General features: G+C 39.2%; 1 protein-coding gene across 1 annotated transcript in view; it reads left to right on the top strand.

The window, feature by feature from the left end:
- The first annotated feature begins 4494 nt into the window (after nt 1–4494).
- The window catches only part of ARMH4 (armadillo like helical domain containing 4), a 113801-nt gene continuing 105212 nt past the window's right edge, over nt 4495–13083 (top strand). Inside the window, exon 1 of the mRNA XM_081291387.1 lies at nt 4495–4557. The gene's annotated coding sequence lies outside the window, so the exon portion shown is untranslated. The remainder of the gene's footprint in view (nt 4558–13083) is intronic.

Here is a 13083-nt window from a genome sequence, read left to right as displayed (position 1 = left end):
CTATTATGTCAGTAATACATAACTCACACCCATTGTTTAAGATTAAACATCTACAAGAGTCATTGATTTATATAACAGTGGGCATTAAAAAAGAAAAAAAACAAGGATGGATAGAAGACTCTTTTGTCTGATAAAGTAAAAGGCAATCCGTATCTTTTCTAGAGTTATATATGCCATTTTCAATATAGTTACCCCTGATGACCAATTTACTTGGAATTAAAGAGCATATTCCATGGAAGACATTAGACTTTTGATGTTTAAATCTTTTAAAAAATGATTTTTTACAGGCCATCTCACAAAGACATATTTATTCGTGGCTAAAAAATGAAGGACAAGATTTCTTTTATAAAATGTTGTCAGCCTCTACTTTATCTAAAAAAGTTTCTTTTAAAATGGCTGTACTGTTTCAGAAATTTTGTTTCACTCTGTATCTGTTTTAGTGTCTTTCCTCTCTTATCTTGCTTTTTCAAGGCAACAGACAAAATTCCATTTCTTAGAACTGAACCAAAAAGTTAGGGCCTAAATAAATCTAATGCTTAATAAGAGAATATTGAACGCAGTCGATTTTTAAAGAAGAGAATGTAAAGCATATCATATTCTACTTCTGTAATTACAATAGTTTTCTTGGAGAGAACAGAGAAGCAACAAGGTTCATCCAGGTGCTGTGTATTAAGAATTAAATAATAAAGATATATAAATATAGTTGATTATTGTGTTAAGTTAAAAGCAACTGCAGTGTATAAAAATTTATTGTTCCAAAGCCTTGTTTAAGGAAAACCACTTTATTATGGGATTTATTTTACCTGCTTAGCTAATAAACTGCATAACAAAGACATAATTTTGTAGGTGAAAAGCCAAGTTCATTAGCACTTAAGTCATCTAAAATAGATCATGTCAAGTGTTCTAAGGGTTTTGGATACAATGAAAACATCCATTAGAATGAATAAAAATGATTCTAACATCATCACCATTTTTAAATCTTTTTCTATTTAGATATACACAACGTCACCATTATTTACATCATCATCATTGTCATAATCATTAAATATTTATTTTTTAATTTTAATTTTTATTTTTTAAATTATTTTTTAGTTGTAGATGAACATAATACCTTTATTTATTTATTTGTTTTTATGTGGTGCTGAGGATTGAACCCAGTGCCTCACACATGCTAGGCAAGCACTCTTACCACTAAGCCATAACCTCAGCCCCATTAAATATTTATTGAATACCCAGAGTGAGTAGAATCTACTTTTTTTTAATGCTAAAGTCCACTCCTGGTAATTTCAACTTAAAAAATTAAAAGCAATCAGGGAATTCTCATTGGAGAATTGGAGTCAGGGAATAATTGGGCAGAGAATATTGGAAGACTCCGAAAATCTCAGATTAATAAACTTTTAGGAAGATCGGAAGGAAAGATAATCTTTCACAGTGAGGGTTTAACTATCCATTTTTTGCAAAGGACCCCCACCACTCTACCTAGCAGCTGCTGTCCTTCTTCCACGGCTGAGCTCTTTGTTGGATACCTTGGAAGCCAATAAGAGCAACAAAATCCAAGGAAGGAGCTTTAGAGAATTAAAAAATAAAACAATGACAACAAAGACAAGTATTAAAAAAGTGAGAGGGAGGCATTTGGAGAGATCCCAGGTAAACTCAGCCTTCCAGGAAGATTTTTCCTTCTGGACCTTTCATTTTATAGTGTTCTAGTGCCTTAAACCCTTAACTCTGGTGTAATTTCAAATGAAAACAAATTGATTGTCAAATTATATTGCTATATTGTGCATGTACAAATATGTAGCAACAAATTCCACTATCATATATAACTATAATGCACCAATAAAATATATTTTAAAAAGGAAAACAAAACAGTAGTATAGAGCTTGGTGAAGTCCTACCAGCTATTTTTCAAGAACCCTTATAAAGTACCTTGGTGAAGCTGGCCCTACTCAAGGTCTCCATCTTAGCTTTATAAGACCAGAAACCCAATCTGGGGGGGGGGGCATCAGAAGCAGATCTGTTAGTAACAGACACATAATCCAGCTCACATAATGAAGAGTCACAGGTCTGCAGATACTGATGTTGAGCAGACAGGGATGCTCATTTCATCGGAGCCCCATGGCCATGTATATTGGAAATCAAAACACTGGATGTTTGGTGCATGGGAACTGGACCAAAGAGAATTAGTTGATATACTGTGAAGTATTTCTACCCCATTTGTTGACTGTGTCACAATGGACATCAAGTCTGCATTACCAAGACTTATCCACTCTGGGTGGTATTTGAATGGGCACTGTCCCTTCCTGGTTCTTGGGGTTGCTTATGCTGATCTTTGCTACTTTCAACCAATTCCTCTCTGGCACAAAGGCTTTCACTGACCAGGACTAACCAAGAGCCCAATGTTGACAGCTCTAACAAATACAATGCAGGATACCCAGTTACATCTGAAGTTCAGATAAACCACATATAATTTTTAGCATAAGTATATCCCAATGTTCCATTCAATATTTGGGCTACACTTATGCTAAAAATGACATGTGGTTTATCTAAAATCAAAATTTAATAGGAAATTCTCTATTTTTATTTGCCGAATGTGGCAATCCCAAAACTGCCTTCCTGAGCTTCCTTGTCTATTACATTGACTGGTAATAGTTTTAGGTGTTATAAAGCTTTTGATACACACACACACACACACACACACACACACACTTTCTTGCTTTACCCATGAAAAATTAATAACATTCTCCACATTTGAATTTACTGATTTGACTTTCAGAGAATTCTTCCTGATCTATAAGTTGTGTATATGTTGGGGGTGGAATGGATCATATTATCATTAACCAGAATAGTATGAAGTTGAATAACAATTTGGGGTAGGATAAAGGACTATTACAAATGAGTTCCTATCCGATTTCTTTACTTTTGCTGCATAGCTGAAACAATTTGCATTGAGGAAATGGGAGACAGACATTTTACTATGAGAGAAGGGTCACTTGGAGAAGAAAACTTGAATGTTAGGCAGGTCTGAGGAGTAGTATTCTGTAGTTGAGTATCATGTCAGAGGCAGAAAGGTACCAAAGAAACAGAATACTTCAGATTTGTGGGTAGTGCTGCCCCTAGCCAGATGCAATGGGACCTGGAATCCCTTCCTTTGGCTGTCTGTCCTATTCTGCTTGAACTTTTAGGCTTAGCATCCAGAACTCAGATTGTTTTTATTAGCATGATCATATACCAGCATTTGTGTTAAATCCACTCAAATTTGTGGGCTCGCTGAAAAACTCACAATATTATAGAACACAATTTTTACAAGATGATGTGGGTGATTTTCAGACTACTGACTTAAAGAACGAAATGTTGAAACAGAGCTTCATCAGGTCGAGTGAGAATTGGGTATTGTACCCAGGTGGAAGACCTGGTCTCAATGCAATGTATTACTTATTACATTGAATACACATAAAAACACATTGTATGGATTTGATTGAATTACAATCACACATTCTTCAACAAAACTCTTTGCTGACTTCCTTTCTGGAAATAAAGAAAACTAATATAGTCTGAAGAGAGGTGGAACGGATAATAGCGCATACGTGTGTACCGTTAACTGTAGGAGCCAAATATGAACAAGAAATCTGTGACTTCAAAGTGTTTACGAATAACTATATGCGACTAAGGCATTATAAAGCAGTGAGTTAATAAAGACAAGAGATGATGTAAAACCCTGTGGGGTTGTTCTAGAATGGGCTATTTTAAATTCCTAATACCTCTTTGCCCTCGTGATTAGGAGATATAGAAAAAGCAAATTGAGTCCTGTAAGACTCAGGAATGGAGGTCATGAATTGCCTGTGACCACACTTGCCATCAGACCTTGAATAAATTACACCGTCTTTAGCCTCAACTTTCTCCCTTGTTAAGTGGGTATTACAATATTTACTTGTGCAGATTAAACAGTAATGAATGAAGCACCTAGTCTTGTGCCTGGTAGGAGTAGTGGCTCAATAAACCCTACTTCTTATTAGCACCTGCTTTCAACTTTTTCTTTGAGTGATCGAGAAGGGAACATTTCGTGTAGAGTTACTTCAAGGGGCATGACTAAGACACACAGTTCTTGCAAAGAACGTTCTATAGCCTCCCATTTGCGCCTCTTGCCTTAATCAAGGGCCAGAGAAATTCGGGTTCTTGAGAAAATGTTGTGTTTTTTCCTGTAGGTACCTGGAGAAGCCCGTTCGCAGTCTGGGTAGGGGGTCTCCGGAGGAGTCCTGGCGCGGGGACCAGAGCCTGAGCCGCCCCCGCGAGGGAACGGAGGCGGGGAAGTGGGCGCCGGAGGGGCGTGGGGCGACAGCATCGGGTGTCACAGCTAGCAGAGCTGGGGCGGGCACACCTATCCGCCGCCCAATCCCCAGCCGTAGCCGCGGCCTTATGAATAAGCAACGAAGCGAAACGCCCTCCCCCTGGCGTCCCAGACAGCGGAGGGAGTCGCCGCCGCTGCAGGGGCCGCGGCGGGGATGCAGAGCGCCAGCGCCGCCGCTCTCCTCCGCGCGCTGCTTGGCTGAAAGCGCACAGGTGAGGACGGGCCCGGCTCGTGCCACTCGGGAAGCCGCGACTGCAGACGTGGCGCCGGGGCAGGGATCGAGCTGAACCGGAGCCTGGGGCGGCGCGGGGTCGCTCTGGGAGCGGTGTAGCCCCGGGAGTTGTGCAGCCGAGGCGCGCCAGGCGTGCGCCCTGCGCCCCTGCCGGAACGCGGTGCCGGGCCACTGGGTGCTAGGGGGCAGCTCCAAGTGCGTTGGGCGCGGCGTGCAGGCCTCGGAGGACTCACCGCACTCCTTGCTCCAGCCCAGCCTCCCGGCTGCGCACCAGCGAACGGGCCTTTGTGCTGGCGGAGCTTACAGACTGGCTGCTTTTGTGTGGGCTTTCCCCCTCTTCTCTCTCTCTCTCTCTCTCCCTCCCCTCGCAATTCTACCTCGTTGGAAGTTCTCGAAGACTACGGTTTACGCCTTTCAAAGCATCGATCTCAGTGTAGCCTGTGCCACTCAGAGCCCAACTCGAGGAAGGATTGGGGGCTGTGGTGGCCACCGAAATGTGAAATATGCCCTGCCACTTTGCAGAAAACAAACAGTTGAGTGTTTAGTGCAGGGATGTCATGGAGCTTCCTTGCTCAATCACCACCGATCCTCCGTTAGTACACGGCTGGAGGATGCTCCCTGGAAAGGTCACTTAATTAAGAAGGGGGCCTGAGGGTTAGACTTGGAGGAGAGGAGTCTCTGCCTCTTGAGACTCTGGAATGGTTGAGAGGTGCTGCCCGGAGATGACCAGATATCACATGTGCGTCTAGGTCACTTACAGGACCCGACCTGTACAGATTCCAAACATGTAGAACACTGGTTAGCGAAGAAAGCAGTCAAACATAGGACCCTCTAGAGTTTGGGGTTCTCCAAGATGAGAAACTCTTTTTGCATTTCCAAGCCGACTCTTAGCATCTGTCGGGATCTTGGTACCTAATTTCAGTGCAGAACAAATGTGCAAGAAAACAGAGAAGGTTGCTTTTAAGTGTCTGCCTTCTTTCTTTGGAAGTTTTAGTTTGAAACGTATCGGGGAATGAGGAGTGGCTCACAAAACCATTCATAGAACTGCTCTGAAGGATTCTTCTCTGAGGAGCAAGTTGCGTGGTAGAATTTGCATGCCTTCCCCTTCTTTTTGTGGATTTCCTTGATCATAAGTGAGACTGTTGGGCTGCTAGGAGTCTCCTTCAGCCAAGCATCTTCAAGTCACTGGCTGGCTTCTTTCTACACACTTGCCGGCAGAACCCTACTTGAACATCTATCAAAAGACTCGAAACCGGTGAGGGTTCACAGTATCAGAATATTGCACTATTTTTTAAACCTAGTAGACATTTAAGGGTAGCCAGACTTGCTCTTCTGATTAAAGTAGGGTTTGTTATATTTGCCGTAATAATAAGCCAAGCTCTCATGAAGCAGACTTGATATTGATTGCTTTTTTTTTTTTTTTTTAATACACAAAACTCCCAAGGCTCACCAAGTCTAAGGTAGCCACAGCAACAGAGCCAATTAGGGAGACGTGGATTTGTCTTTGTTTTCAGGGAAGGCTTCTTACCATGTATTCCCCGTGTTTCCTGATAGATTTTTGTAGTATCATAATTTGGTATTACAGAACCAAAATGAAAAATCTGGGCTTGTATGTTATGGGAAAATTTTACTCTTTAAAGGTGTCCTTCACTCTTTATTCAGAAGATGTTTGCTTGAAAAGTTGTGTATGGCATTATATTTTTGTTAATCAAATTTTATTTATTTTCACATAAGTAAGTAGGCTGATGAGAGGACATCTGAGTTTAATCTGTAAGATAAAAATTCATTCTCTAACATGTTGGTCAATTCTATTTTTTCTCTATTGTGTTTACTTGGAAATTATAAGAAAAGTATATGAATCTAGTTTCAGCTTCCCTTTAAATGCCAACTAGTGCTTAGAGATCTTGCCAAGCAAATGAGGTTTGTGAACCACAAAGAACAAAAATAAAGTGTCAAATTGGGTCATTGAAAAGAACTCTGTGGTGGATAGATAGCAGTTTACTGATCAATCTCAATCAGGACAGGATTCTGTAGACACCAAAGACTCTTAGGTCACTTCATCTATGTGAAAAGCTGAAAAGGGAAGCTCTATGGAAATATCTAGTGGAAAAATGGATATTCCATTTGGGACTGACGTTATGGAATCACATTTTATGTTATGCTCACATTTCTGTATTTTGAGGGGCATGCATATCAGCACCACAGTAACATGGTTAATATTGCACACTTATTTTTTTCAAACTGCTTTCATGTCTATTCTAATTTTTTTGTTTTGCCCTTAACTCTTTGAAGAAAATAGAATGAGCATTATTATTATTGTTTAGCATGAGCATTATTATCTCTATTTTTGTCACAAGAAAATTGAGCTTTAGTGATTTGCCTAAGGTAGAGCTGGAACTTGAAGCCTATTTTTTTTTAATACCTTCAAGTCCTGCTTCTTTTGACACAGAGAGGATAATGTTGTAGGGGTGATTAAGCATGGACACCTTCATTTATTTACATAGTTAAACTATAGAGACTAAAGCTGGTGGGCACAATATGGAGAACTTAGCTGTGATCTGTAGGGAGGGGAAAGCACTTTGTTGGTGTTGAACCAAGCATACTTCTCTGCTTTCCTCCTGAGGGACCATATTTTCTTTGTGGTTACTCCATTTTCCCTCTTCCACTGTGATGGAAAATGCTGCTGAAAGGATCATCTGTCATTCCAGCTATTTAATTTATAGTGAAGGATGGTTGCAGCCCAGATCTTAGAGCCATTATAATAGACCAGTGACAGTTGTCAATAGCGTGGTGAATCAGAGAGTGGTGTCTTAATGCCATGTGCCACAGCTGGGTTTATAGGGTTTACAGTCTTGATAAGTTCAGGTTTAGACAAATGGAATAGTATTGGCAATGAGAATCTTAGGATTAAAACAAGACAAGATACGGCAGTGACAAAGGGATCATTGAGAATCAAGAAAAGGACAAATGGGAAAGATTATTAAGACACCAGCCAAGGAGAGGAGTGTTCTTTTTCCTCGTCAAAGAATCTCTGATTGGGTTTTGAAAGGTGTGGTGGTAATTGAAAAGCAAGTTCATCTGAAGCTCTGAGACTTGTTGCCTGAGACTGCTGATCTATTGTGTGTGTGTGTGTGTGTGTGTGTGTGTTGTGTGTGTGTGAGAGAGAAGTAAACTCTGAAAACCTAAAATACAGCAGAAAATTAGAATATACAAATTATTGCTGTTATTAAAATGATACATTCAATAAATAACCAAAATCAATCATGTGTTGAACGAAACAGTTATAGAAGGTTAGACCATGAAATGTTATTGACAGTCTTACCATAAAACACTTGTTTTCCCATCCTTTAATGATTATTTATATTCACTAGGCCAGCAAATATTTATTGAATACCTCTTCTCTCTACCTACCATTGTTAATAATTATAGAGCTAACAGAGGAAGCTCAGAGACGGGTGTTTATGTGGAAGGAACACAATCTTATTTGAGGTGACAAGACTTGATGATTTGTGGTAAAGGAGCGGGGAGAAGGTGGGAAGAGAATGCACCGGGCATTTTTGTGACAGCAGTTCTGTTGGGGGCAAGGGTTTGCATATTCGAGGTAAAGAAGAAAAAGGGGTGTTGGGGCTAATGTAGTGGTATGAGCAAAGTTTAGGAGCCTGAACTGAGTGTGGCATTTAAGAGGGGACTGTACCTGGCTGGGGATGGTACTTGTACTTGGCACTGGTGGTGTGAAATTTATTTAATAGATATGGTATTTGGGAATTGTAAGTTTGGGGATATTATATGATGTGTTTTGGGAAGGCAGTGAGTTGAGGTGGTAAAAGCAGGGACCTTGAAGTCTGATGGAATCCAAAAGATCAAAAACAGACGCTATCACTTAAGTGAATTATGCTCTGTGCCTGCAGATTTATCATCTAAAAAAATGGGGGATCATGGTAGTACCTACCTTATCAGGTTGTTGTAAGGATTAAATGATTTCCATAGTCAGGTCTAACACTTGGCCCATGGCATCTGTCAAAGGGTAGTCATTTTGATTGATTATTGTCATTTTTATTCTGAAGAATAAACCATCTGGACTGTATAAAATGGGTAAGAGAGGATAGAGTGTGGACACAGTCACCCATTAAGATGCAATTAAGTTAATGACAATCCAATGAGGTGACTGGAAGGGGATGATTCCAAGAGACATTATGGGGGAAGGACTCACATAAGTTGTGAATCGAAAATGTAAAAGAGGAGTTCAAGCTGACAGCAAAGTTCAGATGAAGAAGATGGTTATGTTTGAGGTGGCATTCAAGTCGATGCTGTCTCTGAAAGAAGAAGAAAGAGCTGGAACTTGAAGGTCATCTGTCAGTATATCAGAGTTGTAGATGTGTTTCTACTGCTGTCCCTACAGACTGTCTTTTCTAGTTCTTTTACAGTTCAGGCTTTGCTTTGAATTGCGTGGAGAAGGAGAAGATGGCCTCAAATATTTGAAGGTAGCAAAGCTTGCATTCATCCCTACTATCTTTCCTAACAATGAAAATCAGATTAGGTATCTTTCCTCACCCCACAGCAGCTATTTACAATATTTGTTTTATCATAAGAAAGGAAAAGCAGATTGTCACCAGTTTACTGTACAGCCCTCCTGCATCCTGAGAACTCTTAAGGCAGTATTCATGTGCCTTATATATTATACATGAAATTCTGTTTACCTTGGAGAGAGTAGCTTTGTCATCAGTGATGAGAATGGTTCAACATGCTGTTTTCCCCTTTGTGTCTTCAGTTTGGTAGCACACTGATATAGCGTTATCCATTTCAGTTGGAAAAACACTGATCAAGTATTTAGAAAATCTGAATAAGTCCAAGGCTAAAACTGTATTTTTTTTTAATGTTGTCTTTCATTTGTCTTTGAAACTTGAATATGCCTGGACTTGACAAAGAAACAGACTCTGGACTGTATCTGTTTAAGATTGTCAAAGATAACGCTTGACAGAGAGCTTATCTGCCCACTGGTGGCAAAATGCAATAAATTGTTCAAGGCCTGCCAAGCCATTAGGATACCTTGATAGTGAATGACAGACACAGTGCTACTGACTTGCTCTGAAGGGGATGCTTTTAAAAGCTATTTGAAGCTAATATCCACTATCAGAAACTTGGTTTGAGTTTATTTATCTGAATTAATTTGCCTTGACAGAGAGAGGGAAGAGAAAGCAGCATCCAAAGACACAGCATGAAGGAAAAGAAAGAAAAGTGTTCTTTTTGTTTGCTTGTTAAATATTCTTATGACTAAGTTAATTTAAGACACAGAATTCAAATAAGCAATGAAATCTTCCCTCTTTCCACCTCTCGCAGCGAAGCGGGCTCTAGACATTCATCTGTTTGTTCAGCCAATATTTACTAAGCATTTCCTCTGTGCTGGGCACTTGGCCACATAAGGTTTAAGCATTCTGCAAAAAAGAAAAATATGGTTGCAGATGGTTATTTAGGTTGAGGTTTATTGTCACTGAATTGACAATGGTCATTCTTTTCCTATTTGTTTTCTAATGTCATGCAGTTTCTATTGTGGGATTCCAAACTCATGAAAGTGGCTAGGCGAACTTGCACTGGGCCTCGAAAGATGAAGAAAGACCTGGAGCTTGAAGGTCATCTGCCAATTTATCTGAGTTGCAGATGTGTCTCTTTCTGCCGTTCCTACAGGCTGTCTTTTCTCCTTTTAAAGTTCAGGCAATGCTTTGAATAGTGGGGAGAAGCAGCATATGGCCTCAATACATAGCTAGAAAAGGCTTGTGGTTCACCCTCACTTTTTCCGCTGTAATTGGATTTAGAAAGCAGGTGGCCAGCACTTAATCACAGAAGGAAAGTCTTTTAGAGCCATGGCAGAATTCCCTTTACATAAAACTCCTGAAACTCAAGATGTAGATGACAATAAGACCTTGAAGAAAAATTCTCTTCTGGAAAGGCAATTGGGGCTATATTAAAGCTTATTCTTTGTTCCCTTTTCCCTCAATCTGATTTATTCATAAAATTCTTCTCTCAGCCCATATGACTGCAAAACATAAAATGTGCACCACCTGCTCAGTCATGTGGTTGTCTTACCTCCTGGATGGCAGAATTGGGGAAATATTTGTATTTCCATTTTATGTCATATAGCTATGAAAATAGAATCATGAAGGTAGAGGAGGTTTCAAATATTTTTTTGCTTAGCTCCTGGTTGTTTTTGGAGGAGAAGCTGAAGTTACTTGTCCAGGATCACATATGGCAAGTTTTTAAAACAAGAAGGCTAAAATTCAGAAATCATTGTTCTGATGCCAGTCTATGTTCATCTAAACTTCATGATTATCTGTTTTTTTTCAGTTTTTTTTTAATATTATTTAGCTGTCAATGGATCTTTATTTTATTTATTTATATGCCATGCTGAGAATTGAACCCAGTGTCTCACACATGCTAGGCAAGTGCTCTACCACTGAGCCACAACCCCAGCCCCCTTTTCAGGTTTTTATACAGAATCCCAGTATCATGTTGAACAAACTTTTAGGCCACACCTGTGATGTTTTGGGATGTTTAGCAAGATTTTATTGAATGAGCAAAGTATTTGTTCAGAAACAAAAAGATGTCTCAATAGAGCTAAAATTAACTAGAGAGTTTTTTTGTTTTTTGTTTTTTTTTTTTTGGTAATGGGATTGAATCTATGGGCACTTTATCACTTATTTGTATCCCTAGGCCTTTGTATTTTTTATTTTGAGACTGGACCCACTAAGTTGCTGAGGCTTTTGCTAAATCACCCAGGCTGGTCTTGAACTTGCCATCTTCCTATTCAGCCTCCCAAGTAGCTGGGATTACAGGTGTGCGTCACTGCGCCGGATTGAAATGGACTGTACAGTACCATAGTTCAACTTTTCTGTACAGACATTCAAAGGTGTAATTTCCTTTGCTGTGAACACACATGCTTCACAGCTCTCTCAAATGTTTTCCTTTTAAGGAAGAAAAGTAAAGGCAGTGCGCCAAACACTACAGAGATCTGTTACCTGACTATGAACTGAGATGCCTTCTGGCTCATCTAAAATATACTGACTTGCCTTGGCACATGCTATTCCTTCTTTCTCAATTATTTTTTCCCATATTTTCTCCTTTTAAAATGATACTAGCACCGGGCATCGGGGTGCATGTCTGTAATCACAGCGGTTTGGGAGGCTGAGGCACAGGGATTGAAGTTCGAGGCCAACCTCCGCAGCTTAGAGAAATCCTAAGCAACTTAGTGAGACCCTATTTCAAAATGAAAAAAATATAAAGGGCTGGGAATGTAATTCAGTGGTTAAAAAAAAATCCTCTGGGTTCAATCCCCCATGCCAAAAAAAAAAAAAAAAATCCTAGCTCTCTGTATACAAAGTAAAATTGTTTCAAACCCCTATTCTATATCTGGAGAAACAGCATCCTTCTTACCACCTCTGGATTCTGTTTCTCCTAGTCACCTCTGGCTTCAATTTTCTTTTATTGTTGACTTTATGATCCTTGATAAGCTTTTCCTTTTATTTATTATTTTTTTTGAATTAATTAATTTTATTTTTTTTAAATTTATTTATTTATTTATTTTTTATTGGATGTTCACAACATTACAAAGCTCTTGACAAATCATATTTCATACATTAGAATCAAGTCTTTTCCCATATTTCCCCCAAACACTGGATTCAAGATTTCTGTATGGCAAACCATCCCTAAATTTAGTGACATAAGCAACAACTCTTCATCCTTTCATACCATTTCTGTGCATCAGGAATTTGAGAGTAGCTTAGCTGGGTGGTTCTGGCTAAAGATCTCTCAAGAAAGCTTGTTGGTGCTAGAAGACCTGGGGCTCCCAGATGGCTATTCAGGTGGTTGGTTGCAGAAGCTCAGGTCTGAATTCATGGATTCCTTTTTTCATATATATATATATATATATATATATATATATATATATATATATATATATATATTCTGCCTTCTTTTGGTCTTTTCTGTCTAGATCATGCCCTGAGCACTTGACCTTTTTTTCCATCTTAAAAGGACCTTTCAGACTAAATGGGATAACGTGAGAAAGCTTTGAAATTCTAAAGGGGAAAAGGCACATGAAAATGTGAATGTCTTTCACAAGTGCACATCATGAGCTTAACTTAGAGAGTTTAATGATTAGACATGAAAGAAAGGAAAGTGTAGCTTTTGTAAAGACAAGGTTTTTACTTCAGAATTTCAATTCTTAGGTTTACTTTTCTAGAAAACCTGCAATATCTTTGAGTTTTTTTTTTTTTTCTTTTTTCCTTTTTGTCATGCTGGGGGATCAACATTTGAGAATTTTCCAATGATGGGAAGAGAAGGGGCCCTACTCAGCAAAAATAGATGACAAGAATGAGAACCCTTGGTTTTGGGGGGAAATTAGCAGTTTGAAGATAGTTTTAGTTGTAGCAAGAATATGAATAGTTTATTTGAAAGAATACAGTACATCTTGCAGTAATGGTTATTCAGTAAGATGGCTAATTTTAAAATGTAT

This window comes from Spermophilus citellus (genome assembly GCF_964194105.1).
Source record: "Spermophilus citellus genome assembly, chromosome: 4".
In the NCBI taxonomy this organism is placed as follows: Eukaryota; Metazoa; Chordata; class Mammalia; order Rodentia; family Sciuridae; genus Spermophilus; species Spermophilus citellus.
This window is presented reverse-complemented; position numbering and strand designations above follow the sequence as displayed.